At 42.1% G+C, this 16,389-nt stretch overlaps 1 protein-coding gene across 1 annotated transcript in view; it reads right to left on the bottom strand.

Moving 5' to 3' along the window:
- The window catches only part of MICU2 (mitochondrial calcium uptake 2), an 811,360-nt gene that overhangs the window by 38,583 nt on the left and 756,388 nt on the right, over positions 1–16,389 (bottom strand). The window lies entirely within an intron of this gene.

Genomic DNA, 16,389 nt, shown 5'->3' with positions numbered 1-16,389 from the left:
ACTATATAGTGTTATGTGTTTCTCATTCTTCCTTCTAATCTTTTATATATATATATATATTTTTTACTTCCCATCTTCCTCTGCATTTTATCTCTTTCGTGCAACGTTTACTTTTCTCTGCAATATCTATAAATTAACTTCGTTTTTCTGCACCTACTCTTCCACTCTGTCCCCTCCACAATGCAGGATTTATTGGCAACTACTTTATTAAAAGGGAAATGAAAGTCAATATCATGATTCAGATAAAGTGCGTCATTTTAATTCACTTCTACTACCAAATCAACTATTTTCACTTAGTATCCTTTGTTGAAATATGTACATATCATCATCTGCAATGCAATACACACATTTGCCTCTTGTCATTGGTTTTCCAGATGTGACTAGCTAGCTCCCAGTAGTGTATATACAAGCAATTCCTATTATTCCTTAGTCATACATATGGCCAAGAGAAAGTAGAAAATAAGAAAGTCGTGTAAAAGAAGTGCAAACTGGTACTGCCACCAACTGTTATGAATAAAACATGGGTGGGTCTTGTGGACTCTCACCATCATGAAAGAAAATAATTTATCAGGTAAGAATAAATTTTGTTTTCTTTCATATGATGGTGAGAATCCACGAGCCATCATGCGGGATCCTATACCCAAGATGTAAAGTCCACAAGACCATCATGAAATAGGGAGGAAAAATCAGTTAAAGCAGGCAGAGGTACTAAATAGGCACTGTGGCCTGCAAAACTTTCCTACCAAAAGCAAACAAAAAAGTAGAAAAAAAAGTGGCGATTACTCTGGTAGAATGAGCAGAGATTCATTCAGGGGGAGAATTCCCTGCAACTAGATCGCTCTGCAAATCAATGAAAAAAATAAAAAAATGTGTTTGCACAAATTTCCTCTAGGGTGTGCTCTTCATAAATACTGTATACAATATAAAATAAACTAAATAAAATAAAATAAACAAAATGTCACCAAACTACTATAAAACAAGTGATAATAATCATAAAAAGTCCAAAAAATACTCCAGGGGGAGTAGAGGCAGCTCTCTGTCATAGGAAGGTCAGGATCCTGGGAATTCAAACGATCTGGAAGGAGAAAACACAGAGGTGCCCAATGGCCTGGTACCATCAACACAATCGGGATATAAATGAGAAAAAGCCCTTTTTTCTCATTCATATCACGATTGTTTTGATGGTACTAGGCCATTGGGCGCCTCTGTGTTTTCTACTTCCAGATCATTTGAATTTTGAATTTTGCTTATCTATATTTTTAGAGGTTAAGAGACACAAAATTTTTAATTTGGTAAAGGGAACAAAGGAAATATCTGGATTGTTAGGGCTGCAGAATCTGTTGGCGCTCTACAAATAACCGATAATAATAATTGTTTGATTCCTTGCTAATTTGCTCAGAAACTGCTTCAGGAACCAGGAAAAAATATAGCCTTTCTTGTGGTTGCCTTAAATAGTTTATCAATGTTTTGCACTGATAGTTTGTCTGCAGGTGGGGGGCCCCAAATCTGCAATGAGAGTACAAACTTTTAGCAATAGAGTGTGTATATGTTCCAATTTGAAATTAAAAGTCACATTTTCTGCTACTTTTGGAGAAGGGGGGTCCTGGGTTTCAGAATAGTTGTCCTTGGGTGAGGAGTATTCTAATCATAAATTGTTACAGGGTACCTAGTTGGGTCAGTCCTTAGAGATGTCCCAGATAAGAAGATCCTCTTCTGTCCTTTGCAAGCGTTTAACTGGCAGAGACATGAAAGCCAGGAGACAGCTCCGTAGAACATTTCAGGGGATAAAACCCTGGAGAGTAACAAAACCCCAAGTTCTCTGCTGCAATTGCAATGCTGCATGACCCTGTCTAACAATAGACAAACTCAGCACATAGGTTACAAAGCTCAGTAGGGGTGTGGGGGGGGGGCACACCAACACTTGCTTACATAGCAAACACATATGAGAAGGGATTAAATTGTCAGTAGATTGCCCTTCTAAGGAATCAATCTTATGTCCTAAGACTCTGTGAGGGATTCAGAAAAAATGGGTACTATCACTTAAAGATAAATATTTTCACTTTAAATGACAGTTTGAGTCAATAAAGGGTTAAACAAATATAAATGTACGCAAAACTCTAGTTAATAAAGGTGCTTACCACTATAAGGCTCTGAGGAGAGCAGTGTGTCATCAAAGACGGCCACTAGCTATGAGACTAAGGAGAAAACAGAGCACAGCTTTGGTGGTAAAAAAAAATCCTGATCATCTGAAAGCCTGCTGAGAATGGGGAAGAGAGCTTGGGTATGTACTAAACACCAGAAATAAATTTAAAGAGACAGTACCTCAATTTCTGTAAAAGTGCCCAAAAGTGCCTAAACTGTATGTAGTGTTATCTGATGTATGTAACTTGGTTCCCTGGCTATGTGAATCATGTGTACATTTTCATGCTAAAAGCCTGCCAGCTATGTTGGTGCAAGTACCTAGTTACCAGTCAGGACTAACTCTACCTTGCTTACGAAGCTGAAGGGAACGTGCATCCAGTAGAAGAGCTCATCTTCTGCAGTATGCACTGACACATGATCTAAGGAAGGAGTACTCTGACGAGGCCAACAGGAGGAGGCTGCAGTACCAGTCCCGACGACACCTATGGCAGAAAAGTGACAAACTCCCGCAGTAGAATTACTCTCACTGCCAATTTGCCAAAGTACTCCTTTACACCCCTCTGTCCTATTCCCGGCTCTCTGAGAGGGATATCGGGTCTCACATAAGATTGAGAACCCTTTTCAATCGATATGTAGATCAGCACTTCAAGTATTACCATCCTCCTTGCTGAAGGCAAAAAAATTACTAAGAAATCATTGGAAAGTGGAACAGATTAAAGCTCTGTGGTGTGAGTTCTATGCTCTGGCAAGATTTTTAATGGGAGGTCCCATTTCATTAGCTAAAGTAACTTTCTGTATCTCAAATGAGGCTGCTCATGAATAAACAAGAAACACCTTCAGAAGGTATATTGACAAAATAAGTGAATAATAAAATAAGGGACGACTTTTGGGTCTAATAAATAAAATATTTCTGGAAATTATTCCTATAACAGGGATATAGCTTGTACTTAAATACACCAGGTTCAGTGGGACATCGCTATCAAAAATATACCATGAGCAAATTAGATAATTTCACCCTAAACTCAGGATCTAGCTGTACAGTATAAAAAAACAAACATAAATAAACAGATCCAAGATATGCCAATAGTTAAATTCCAGAACGTCTAGCGAAGTTAACACACAAGCGGGAGCACAAAATAGTGCTCCACTCAAACATCTTCCCGAATGCAGAAGGTTTTCAGCAACCATTTCTGCTCTTTTTATAACTCAAATTTGCCTGAAGACAGAGATGTTTGTAGGTTTTCTGTGGTCACAGATGGCCCCCACCAGAAGTCCATATTTAACTTTATATAGAAACAATTCTTAATTTGTGATCATTTCCAAATATTTTGACATGCATTTTAAACTCATTTGATCATCATGCCCCTATATGTCTAACCCCTGCAAAGGGGTGAAAGAAATGGTTAAAGTCAGTTCCAAAACAGAAATACACTACATAAAGCTAGCTATTGGTGGCTATGAACACATGCATTTTACCATTGGTTGAACCTGGCCACAAGGAGGAGGCAAAGACACCCCAGCCAAAGGCTTAAATACTCCCCCTACTTCCCTCATATCCCAGTCATTCTGCCAAGGAAACAAGGAACAGTAGGAGACATATTAGGGTATAAATGGTGCCGGAAGAGAAAAATTAAATTTTGGTCCGCCCATCGGAGTATACGGGCGGGGGCCGTGGACTCTCCTCATACAGAAGGAAATTAAATTATCAGGTAAGCATAATTTATGTTTTCCTTCTTAATATGAGGGGGTCCACGGCATCATTCCTTACTGTTGGGAAAAATATACCCTATGCCCTGTAGAGGACACTGAATGATAACGGGAGGGGTAAAAGAGAGGCGGACCCTAATCTGAGGGCACCACAGCCTGCAAAACCTCTCTCCCAAAAGCTGCTTTCGGCCGAAGCAAAAACGTCAAACTTATATTTAAGGAGGACCAGGTAGCCGCCTTACAAATCCGATCCATAGAGGCCTCTTTCTTAAAGGCTCAAGAGGAGCCACCACTCTAGTGGAATGAGCCGTAATCCACTGAGGAGGTCTAAGTCCTGCTGACTCGTAAGCCAAGCATATAACACTCCTGAACCAAAACGATAAGGAAGTCGAAGAAGTCTTCAGACCCTTACACTTCCCAGAGTAGATAACAAGCAAGGAAGAAGTTTGCCTAAAATCCTTAGTAGCTTGAAGATAAAACTTCAAAGCTCGAACCACATCCAGATTATGAAGTAAACGTTCCTTCGAAGGAGGAGGATTAGGACACAAGGAAGGAACCACAATCTCCTGATTGATGTTACGATCAGACACAACCTTAGGAAGAAAACCCAAGCGGGTACGTAGGAAAGCCTTATCAGTGTGGAACACAAAATAAGAAAGCTCACATTGCAAGGCAGCTATCTCAAAAACTCTGCGAGCCGACGTAATAGCCAATAGAAAAAGAACCTTCCAGGACAACAATTTGATGTCAACCGAATGCATAGGCTCAAACGGAGCCCATTGCAAAAACTTAAGAACAAGATTTAAACTCAAAGGTGGAGCATTAGATCTAAACACAGGTCTGATCCTAATCAGAGCCTTAACAAACGATTGCATGTCAGGGAGCTCTGCGAGTCTCTTGTGCAGCAAAACAGATAAGGCCAAAATCTGGCCCCTCCTGGAACTGGCAGAAAGGCTCTTCTCCAGACCCTCCTGGAGAAAAGAAAATATCCTGGCAGCCTTAACCTTATGCCAGGCTAAATCACACTCTTCACACCAGAATAAGACAGCTCTCCACAGCTTATGATAGATGCGATGAGTAACAGGCTTACAAGCCTGAATGAGAGTATCAATAACCCTCTCAGAGAAACCTCTCTTGGCTAGGACTAAGCGTTTAATCTCCACGCAGTGAGCCTCAGAGAATCTAGATTTTGATGAACAAACGGACCCTGTTCCAGCAGATCCCTGCGACAAAGAAACTTCCATGGAGAAGAGGACATCCCCACCAGGTCCACGAGCCACATCCTTCGCTCCCACAATGGAGCAATAGGTACCACTGATGCTTGCTCCTGCTTGATGCGGGCCACTACACAAGGAAGAAGTGGTAACGGCGGGAAGATGTAAATTAGATTGAACCTTCAAGGCACTGCTAATGCATCTATTAGCTCCGCTTGAGGATCCCTGAACCGCGACCCATATCTGGGTAGCTTGGAATTGAGACGGGATGCCATGAGATCTATATCTGGTGTCCCCCATTTGTTGCAAATCTCCGCAAACATCTCGGGATGGAGAGACCATTCCCCCGGAAGAAAGGATTGTCTGCTGAGGAAATCCACTTCCCAGTTGTCCACACCCGGAATGTGGATCGCTGAGAGTGAGCAGTTGTGGGCCTCCGCCCACTCCAGAATCCAAGATACTTCCCCTATTTGCTAGGGAGCTACTCGTTCCCCCCCTGATGGCTGATGTAAGCCACAGAGGTTATGTTGTATGATTGGAATCTGATAAACTGGGATGAACCCAGAAGAGGCCAAGCCTTCAGAGCATTGAAGATTGCCTGAAGTTCCAGAATGTTTATCGGGAGAAAGGAATCCTCTCGAGTCCACAGGCCCTGTGCCTTCCTCGCACCCCATACAGCTCCCCATCCTGTTAGACTTGCGTCCGTAGTCACAATCTCCCAGGAACGTCTCAAGAAGGATGTCCCTTGGGACAGGTGATCTGGACAGAGCCACCAGGAGAGCGACTCTCTCGACCGGTTGTCCAGAGAAATCTGTTGAGACAGATCTGAATGATCGCCGTTCCACTGTCTCAGCATGCACAGCTGTAGTGGTCTGAGATGGAATCTGGCAAAAGGAATGATGTCCATGCTGGACACCATGAGACCAATCACCTCCATACACCGAGCCACAGAGGGCCTTAAGGAGGTCTGGAGGGCAAGACAAGTGGAAGTTAGCTTGTAATGTCTCTGGTCTGTAAGGAATATCGTCATGGATATGGAGTCTATTACAGTACCCAGGAATTCCACCCTAGTACTGGGAATAAGAGAACTCTTTTCTAAGTTTATTTTCCATCCATGAGATTGAAGAAGAAACAGAAGAGGCCTTGAATGGTCTTCTGCCAGACGACAAGATGGTGCTTGAACCAGAATATCGTCCAAAGTATGAAGCTACTGCTATAACTCTGGTTCTGGCAACTGCTAGCAGAGCCCCTAGAACCTTCGTAAAAACTCCTGGAGCAGTAGCTAGACCAAACGGAAGTGCAATAAACTGGAAGTGCTGGTCCAGGAATGCAAACCTTAAGAACTTGAAGTGTTCTTTGTGGATTGGAACGTGAAGGTAAGAATCCTTTCAGATCTATAGTGGTCATGAACTGTCCTTCCTGAACTAAGGGAAGAATGGACCTTATCGTCTCCATCTTGAACGAGGGGAATTTGTTTAAGCACTTTAGATCCAGAATCGGGCGGAAAGTTCCCTTCTTCTTTGGGACCACAAAAAGGTTTGAATAGTATCCCAAACCTCTCTCTGCTAGAGGTACCGGGACAATGACTCCTAGGGAGGAGAGATCCCTCACGCACCACAGGAAGGCTTCTCTCTTTTCTGGCCTTGAAGACAGGTTTGATAGGAGGAATATGCCCCTGGGTGGATGAGACTTGAAACCTATCTTGTATCCCTGAGCGATGACCTCCAGGATCCACGGGTCTTGCACAACCCCAAACCATGTGTCTGAAAAGAGCGACAGTCTGCCCCCTAGGTGATCCAGAGCTGGATCGGGGGTCGCCCCTTCATACCGACTTTGTCTCGGTGGGCTTCTTGCTCTGCTTTAATTTATTCCAGGTGTGAGCCGGCTTCCAAGTACCCTTGGATTGCTCAGGCTTTGCGGAGGGCTGCTGACATTGGGATTTATCAGAACGAAAGAAACGAAAATTAGGACCTTGTCCCTTAGGCTTGTTCTTCTTATCCTGCTGTAAAAAGGCCCCTTTGCCTCCAGTAACCGCAGAGATAATGGAGTTCAGGCCTGGACCAAATAAAATATTTCCCTTAAAGGGGAGGGAAAGAAGTCTGGACTTAAAAGTCATGTCCGCAGACCAGGACTTCAGCCAGAGTTCCCTACAGGCTTGAACAGAAAAACCTAAAGCCTTAGCATTCAGGCGAATAATTTGCAGCACAAATAAAAGAATTAGCCACCCTTAAGGCCTTAATTATTTCCTGGATCACTTCGAGGGGACCCTCCACCTGGATCAACTCAAATAAGGAGTCGCACCAGTAGGTAACCGCTTCAGCAACCGCAGCAACAGCCGCTGTCTGTTGAAACAAATATCCCGTATGTTGAAACATCTTTCTTAACAGAGTTTCCATCTTCTTATCCATGGGCTCTTTAAACGAGGAACTATCCTCAAGCGGGATAGTAGTGTGTTTAGCAAGCATGGAGATAGCAACTCCAATTGAGAGTCCGGAACCGGGAACAATTTCTTAAAGGAAGACGAAGGGGAAAAGAAAGAACCAATCCTTTCCCATTCATTCTTATTAATGTGTACCATCTTTACAGGAACCAGGAAAGTTTGTGGTACAACCCTGTCCTCGTAGACCTTATCTAATTTAGGAATCAAAGGTTCCTCAGGCAATTTGGGCTCTGGAACCTCTAACGTAGCCAAAACTTCCTTCAACAGAAAGCGTAAATGTTCAACCCTAAATCTAAAATCTGGTTCCTCCGCAGCTGGAGGTTTAGAGGCAGCAGATTCTGACCCAGAAAGAGCACCCTCTGAAGTATCAGAGGCGCCTTCATCATCGGATAATCTCGTATCAGATCAATACAATAAACTAGTTGATGACCCCTGGGAAGGATGGAAATATTTGACCTTTTGCTTGCGCTTAGCAGGGCGAGGTAAAGCACTTAAGGCCGCACACACCGCCGTTTGTACCTGCTCAGTAAAGTCTGGCGATAAAAGGCCCCCTCCAGATGGAGGATTATGAGTACTACGGGAAGCTGCATGTGTATAAGGAGTTGACTGTAGGGTGCGCACCTCACGGGACGGAGACTCCTCAGAGGTGGATGGCTCAGTGGTATCAAACATATTAACCTTCTTTGACATGATTATTTTATCAAGGCACGTGAAATATAGTTAAGCGGGCAGGTATACCGCGGCCTCCTCACAATATAGACAGGTATTAGACTTCGGTAAAGAGGGAGTACCCTCTAACGCATCAGAATCCTCCATAGCTTGCGCTTACAAAGCAGATTATTGATTGATAAGAAAAAACGGCACCTTTATACCCCCAATGGCTGGGGCACTCACCACCTCTTATGACCCAGGCCAAACAGAGAAACCACTTCTTCTCCGGTAAACCGCACGGTCAGGAAAGAGGAAATAAGTGTGACCACACCCGGTCACATGACCGCCTTTGCTATAATAGCAAAAAAAAGCACGCCAAGCCTTTCTGGCTGCGCAGCTTTTAAAAAAAAAAAGTAAAACATGTATGTTCTAACATCTTTCTGAGTCCAAAAACCATCTTACCCATGTTGCAGCATAATCAAACTTATGTGATTAATCCATACTGTTCATTAATCCCCCTCAGGAGATATTAACCCTTGATTCCATACAGATTAAAGGAGCCACAATGTGACCCTGTCTTCTGGCATTATCATATAAGTAAAAAAATGAAACAATCTTACCGGAATCTATGCCATGGAACAGAAACACAGCCTCTCAAGTTTGACAGTCTTGTAGCATCACTCCTGACATTGGACTTGAGTGATGGAAGCAGGAAGTGAAACTAGTCAACACTGATTGCTTAGGAGCTGTTAATACGAGTCTGGATGGGTTTGCAGAAAGACTCTCCTTGCATCTCCAGACTCTGACTTTCGTCAATGCTCTCACTGAGAGGCTGACAAGACTACTTAAAACTCCATTCCCATTTCAAAGGGTAGATACCCTTCATAAGGAAATACTCAGAATCTTCTGACACTTCTCTGCCAACCTCCTGTGACGAAAGGCAAAAAATTACTGGTATATGAGGGAAGTAGGGGGAGTATTTAAGCCTTTGGCTGGGGTGTCTTTGCCTCCTCCTGGTGGCCAGGTTCTGTATTTCCCAACAGTAAGGAATGATGCCGTGGACTCTCCTCATATTAAGAAGGAAATTAAATGTTCTATCTGAATAATAGAAGAAACATTTTGGGTTTCATGTTCTTTTAAATGTCTCTTATAGCTTTGGTCTTGCTGAGACTGCGCTATTTTTGCACACCACACTGCATTTAACCCATATATGCGGAAACGTCAGCTGACATGCAGGGTAAAAAACACAGTTATATGCAAGTACCATTGTGATAATAAAATGCTGAAACACATTACAAAGTATTTCTTTTTTGCACTTTAAGCTATAAACGATTTATGTAATATAGTGCATGTTTTACATTTACTAAGTTCACAAAGGTTATAAAAATGCTGTTTTGAATCTGCAATATTCAATAACTACATTTTATTTATTTACATTTATTCTTTGTTGATACAATTTACAAATATAATAACCAGTACCTAGATTTTTAGGCTCAATATTTTATGTTGCTTATAAAAAACAAAATGTATACTTACTTACCTGATAAATTTATTTATTTCTTGACACGGTGAGTCCACGGAATCAGCAATTACTGTTGAGAATATCACTCCTGGCCAGCAGGAGGAGGCAAAGAGCACCACAGCAAAGCTGTTAAGTATCACTTCCTTTCCCACAACCCCCAGTCATTCGACCGAAGGAAAAGGAGAGAAAGGAAATAACACAAGGTGTAGAGGTGCCTGAGGTTTATATAAAAAACTAAAACACTGTCTGAAAAGGGAGGGCCATGGACTCACCGTGTCAAGAAAGAAAGAAATTTATCAGGTAAGCATAAATTTAGTTTTCTTTCTTAAGACACGGTGAGTCCACGATTACTGTTGACAATCAATACCCAAGCTAGAGGACACAGATGATTAGGGAGGGACAAGACAGGTAACCTAAACAGAAGGCACCATTGCTTGAAGAACCTTTCTCCCAAAAGAAGCCTCAGCCGAGACAAAAATATCAAATTTGGAAAAAGTATGCAGAGAGGACCAAGTTGCAGCCTTGCAAATCTGTTCTACAGAAGCTTCATTCTTGAATGCCCAAGAAGCAGAGACAGCCCTAGAGGAATGAGCTGTAAAACTCTCAGGAGACTGCTGTTCAGCTGACACCTAAGCCAAACAAATTATACTTCTAAACCCGAGAGAAAGAGAAGTAGCAGAAGCTTTCTGACCTATACATTTCCCAGAGAAACAAACAGGGCAGAAGACTGGCAAAAAACCTTAATCGCCTGTAGATAGAATTTAAGAGCACGCACAACATCCAATTTGTGCAACAAACATTTCTTATGAAAACGAGTAGGACATAAAGAAGGAACAACAATTTCCTGATTCAAATTTTCATCCGAATAACTTGTAAGAAAACCTAACTTAGTACAAAGAACCACCTTATCAGCATGAAAGATAAGATGAGGCGCATAACACTGCAAAGCTGAGAGTTACGAAACTCGCCTAGCAGAAGAGATAGCATCATAGCAATAAGAGACAAAACCTTCCAGAATAACAACTTAATATCCATGGAATGCAAAGGCTCGAACGGAGCCTGCTGCAAAACTTTAAGAACAAGGTTACGGCTCTAAGGTGGAGCAACCGACATAAACACAGGCCTGATTCTGACCAGGGCTTGACAACTAGATTGCACATGTGGCACGTCCGCCAGACGCTTAAGTAGCAAAATAGACAATGCAGAATTCAGACCCTTCAGGGTACTGACTGACAAACCCTTCTGCAGACATTCCGGAGAAAGGACAAAATTATAGGAATCCTGACTCTACTCCAAGAGGAACCCTTGGATTCACATAAACTATTAGATATTTACGCCATAACTTATGGCAATCTCTCTAGCAACTGGCATGCAAGCCTGAGTCATGGTCTAAATGATCGACTCAGAAAAACCCACGCTTGGACAAAACTAAGTGTTTAATCTCCAAGCGGACAACTTCAGCAACGAGATTTGGATGAAGGAAATGACCCTGAATCAGAAGGTCCTTTCTCAGAGGCAGTCTCCAAGGAGGAGAGAATACATCTTCACTAGGTCTGCATACCAGATCCTGCGATGCCACGTAGGGGCTAATAAAATTACCGCCGCTCTCTCCTGTTGAATATGAGCAATGACTCGTGGAAGGAGAGCAAAACAAGTTAACAGGAATGCAAGACTGAATTCCAAGAAACTCCAGAACATCTATCAGGGCAGTCAGCAGATCACTTGACCATGAACCGTACTTTGGAAACTTGGCATTCTGCGGGTCTACCTAGAAAACACCTCCGGATGGAGAGCCCACTCCCGAGATGAAATATATGTCTGTTCAGAAATCCGATTCCTAAATGTCCACCCCTGAAAAAGTGGATGACAGACAGTAATTGTGAGCTTCCGCCCACCGAACAATCCACGTCACCTCCAGCATGGCAAAGGAAATCCGAGTTCCTCCCTAGTCGTTGAAATAAACCATTGAGGTGATATTGTCCGACTGGAACTAAACTAAAAACTACTGAGGCCAAGCCATCAGAGGATTGTAAATCGCTCTCCACTCCCTGATGTTAAAGGTGAGAGCAGACACTTAACTAGACCCAGACTGCTTACCAGTCCAGCAGGTTGGTGCCCATGGTCACATCACCCAGGAATGTCTCCAGAAGCATGCGCCCTGAGACAGATACTCAGGAAAGAGTCTGTAGCCTAACAAAATTAGATCCATTCTCTAAGACAGATCCGAGAGATCTCTATTTCATGGAAAATAGCAAAGGGAATGAAGTCCATGGGTACCATCTGACCAATTCCCTCCATACAGAGAGCAACTGAACAGTGAAGAAAAAACAACTGCAGCTAGATCCAAACTCCCAACCTCCTGGTTGTAAAATGGTTAAGCCATCTACCAGACGACAAGAGCTTGCTGTTGGCGGGACATTAGACTGCAGAGATAGGAAAAGGAAAAATAAATTAATTATTTAACCTCAGTTAGACCTCGTCTCCTAGATAGAGAATCTATTAATGTCCATGTCTACCGCACTTGATGATCCCAGGCAGTCTCCCATCCAGGTACTGACTGATCTTAAACTTCCGCGATCAGACGGAAGTGGGTGCAGTAAGGGAATAGTGGCGGTAGATCCATTAAATCACCCTTGTAGATGGGATAAGGGAATTCTATCACAGATTCATTCCCATCCATGGGAAAGTAGATTGACAAAATCTCTGTAAAGAGAGATTGTTCAAAGGATGGAAGATACCTGAACCATATATATTGTCCAGAAAAACATCCTTGCAATATCCTAAGACCCAAAGTCTTTCTCAGAATCTTGAGAAGATCCCATTCAAGGGAACAATAAATCCTTCAGGTCTATGCTTGTTATGAACAGGCCCTCACGATCAAAGGAGAAAGGATACTACTTTGAAGATCAGAACCCGAGTTACTTGAGATAAATACCTAGATCCCGTTCCCAGACTGGGACTGGAATTCTCACTCCCTGAGAGGAAGGTCCAGAACCCAGTTCAAGGAAAGTCTCTCATCATACCTGGATCGCAGATACTCTAGAAGGAGACATCTGCCCAAGGGAGGAATTCTAGATAGGATTCCAAAAGACATGACTGATCCTGCAGAAAGAGGAAAGAAAAACTTTCCCCCAGTCATTCCGAAAGGTCAGAGGAAAATTATGGCCGAATATCCTAAAAAGTAAATGCCAGAAGCGTGGATTGGAGTAAACATAAAATATTGAATCTGCAACTGTAGAACTATAAAGCCTAGGCTGTACCACTAAGCCACAGGTAGGCTTCCCAGCTGACCAAGATTTCAGCCACAAAGCCCGGCGGGCTAGTATAGCAAGTCTAATAAGACAAGGCATTGTTTTAAATGAATTAAACCTCCAGCTTCTTAACCATGGATTCCGAAAAGGAGCTAGCTACCTCCACAGGGATCAAAGTTCTCATAGCTAGAGTAGAAAGCTGCCTTCTACTAAAGACACCGTGTATTTTAAAGGAGACAGCGACAGGAAATTCCTTTAAAGAACGGGAGACAGGGAGAAGGATTATCCCCAGCTTCTCCTATTCCTGTGAAAATTCCAGCACGACTAGAACACTTCCTCATAGGAAGGAAAAAAACACAGAATTGATAGAGTTTACAAAACTTTGAAGGGTTGACAACGACAGGAGGGTCGGTGTCGTCCAAGTAGCTAAAACCTCCTATAACATTACACGAGGTGTTGAAGCATACATCTGAAGGAGACCACTTCAGTATCAGATGAAGGAATTATACTGTCCAGATCTGAGATTTCGCCCTCAGAAACTACCGGCAAATCCTCCTCATCAAACTTAGAAGGCAAACCTGTGTAGCAGCATGTAGACTAGAAACATTATTATCTGAAACATTAAATGTCCTCTTGCATTTTACCTGGAAACAGGGAGAACAGACCAGCCACAGATACCGCAGAGGGTACCAGAGCTGTAAATTATGTATGCAAATACTGCATGTGACGCCATAGAGGCTTGGGACGTTAAGGAGAAAACTGAGGCATAGCCTAAGCAGCATCAGCCTGAGAGACATGAGGCTAGTATAAAATTTTGAAAAATGAATACTGTCACTTTTAAAAATAAAGACATATCATTTAACAGGAGAAGCCAAAATATATATCTATAGGAACAGACCCCTGTTCCACTCTCATACTGGATAATAAAATTCTCCAAATCCTAATAGTAGAAAAGGAATAATGGATCTTAAGCCAACAAATACAAAGTCAGCTAAATGTAAAAAGAAAAATATGAACGGACTCTGTTCTAATTTTTCCTGCGATTTCTAATCTATCAAGATTCGTTATTAGCACATTGCTAAACATCTGAGACTTAAGTCACCTATTTTAATTCACATTTTAAGTCACATTTTTAAATGTATATAGGGCTGCAACTATATACACCAATGGTCTACACCAATATTTATTGTTTAAAAAGATAGATAATCCCTTTATTACCCAAACCCCTGTTTTGCATAACTGACACGGAGACTACTTAGCTAATGTTAAGAAATAGTAAAAAATAGTTTTAAAATCTCCCCTGAACTTAATAAAACTTGCTGGCTTAGTACGCTATTTCAGTAATTCTCTGGGCTAAGGCTGAATAAGTTCTGTTCACAGACTGGACTTCCTAATTAGTGTGAACATGCGTGTTCAAGTGAATCAAGTCTAAAACAGATTGTGTAATAAAATATAAATTTTCTTACATAACTCACTGCAAAAATCATATATCCCAGGTCTCTGAATCAGAAGGAAATAGGAGTTTTCTACCTTGTTATTTATTTTGTCCACTCTTCCTGTAGTTTAACGTTTTTATTATTGTATTATTCTGTTGTCCCCAAAGAGAGAAAGAGAGACTGAAGTAAAGTACAAATGCAGACTTAGAGGCACAACTGTAGTCTTATACCAAGTCCTAGATCCTTTAATACAGATTAATTTAGTGTATGTAAAAGGCTCCCATAAGGCAACAGAATTAATGTTAATTAAAAAACAGCCCTCCAACACACTCCCCAGTGCTTGCTTATTTTATTTTTGCCAAAAACAAAAAATAGGACAGAATCTTTATTATACAAGCAGGGACTTAAGGGACCTTGTCTGTTGTTTTACTTTAATGTGTTACCTTGTGTTACTGTAGTTCCTCGAGCAGTGCCGTAGCTCATTTTAATAAAGGGATATAAGATCAAATTAAAATAATAGAACAGTGGAGTTTGCTAACAAACTGAAAGTTTATAAATGTTTTTAAAGTTGTATTTTTGAGGTAAATTTTTGCAGTGCAGTGGTGATGTTTTTCCTGATGTAGCTGTGCAGGACCGGGTACTAGGAACTATTAGGCAGGACCGACCAGGTAATTAAAGTAAACTTTTTGACTGGTCTGGTGTTATTTTGTCCTGCACCGCTACATCTACAGCAACCCCCCGCTCAGGCCCGCTATCAGTAAGATGACAACATTGCAAAATTATTTCCTACCTAGTGATTCAAAGCACCGCCAACAGAAGAGCAGAAGAGCAAACGGGAACACATGGATCGCAAGCACGCTGTGACTGCAAACTGACCAACTACCAAACGCTGGGGGCCAAGGAAGAGATAAAAGCAACTTATGCACATTACTTTAGCACGCGATAAGAATGACTATTTAAAGCACCCGACCCCTAATACAGCTTCCTGTAACGTCACGTGAGCTACGCGTCAACCAATAGGATGAGAGTAGATTAATGCTTCTAGTTCTGTAAACAGCCTGCACGCCGTGGGAGGGGGGAGGAGTAAGGTGGCGCCGTTGCGCAAAGCAGTCTGCATGCCGTGTGAGAGGGGAGGAGTAAGATGGCGCCGCAGCACTGAACAGTGTGAGGCTCAGCATAACAACTAATTGATAACCAACTAATCGATAATGAAAATCGTTGACAACATCGTCAAACATCGTCTCCTTGAAATCCTCCTTAAGCCCAGGGGATACACTCCGGATAAACCATCTCCAGTCAGACACACTAATCTGTCTGTTCAGTCACACTGTGCGATGCGAACACCTAAGTGCAAACACCCGATCTATAATGCTATTGCTAATACTAGATCAGTGTACATGTCTGCCGAAATCTCGGATGAAAACAAGCCCAGTACATCAAACAACTCTCTAAAGTGTACAGAGAGAATTTCATATAGTATGGTCTTTGTTTCAATTATAATTTTAGCCTCACAAAGCTGGTTAACCCCTTCAATAACAACAAAGGAGAAACAGTCTCTCTACAACTATCACATGAAGTGCCTGCATGTCCCATAAACTTTTGCAGAATTTCTAAAGTGCATAATCTCCCATACATAGAAGAATCCATAGCACGTACCTGCATCTAGCCGTCTGGCAGGAGGACAGTTTCTTTACAACTATCATATGATGTGCCTGCACACTACCATCAATAATATCCTACTAGGATATATTTTGTCCCATAAACTCTTGCAAAATTTCTAAAGTGCATAATCTCCCATACATAGAAGAGCCCATAGCACGTACCTTTATCTAGCCGTCCAGCAGGAGGACAGCTCACCAGGTATGAGAGGATGCCCCTCCTCACAGAGACCTGTGTAAGAGAGAGAGAACAGAGTAAACCTACTCTAGCTTTCTATATCGGGGCAGCAATTTGTCAGGAAAACGCAGTGAGGCCCACCTCAAGTTCCTAACTGCTTGAAAGCTACCACAGCCCTACTGAAGAGACT

The sequence above is a fragment of the Bombina bombina genome, chromosome 3 (assembly GCF_027579735.1).
Source record: "Bombina bombina isolate aBomBom1 chromosome 3, aBomBom1.pri, whole genome shotgun sequence".
NCBI classification, from domain to species: domain Eukaryota; kingdom Metazoa; phylum Chordata; class Amphibia; order Anura; family Bombinatoridae; genus Bombina; species Bombina bombina.
The sequence above is the reverse complement of the archived record's forward strand: the minus strand, read 5'-3'. Positions and strand labels throughout refer to the sequence as shown.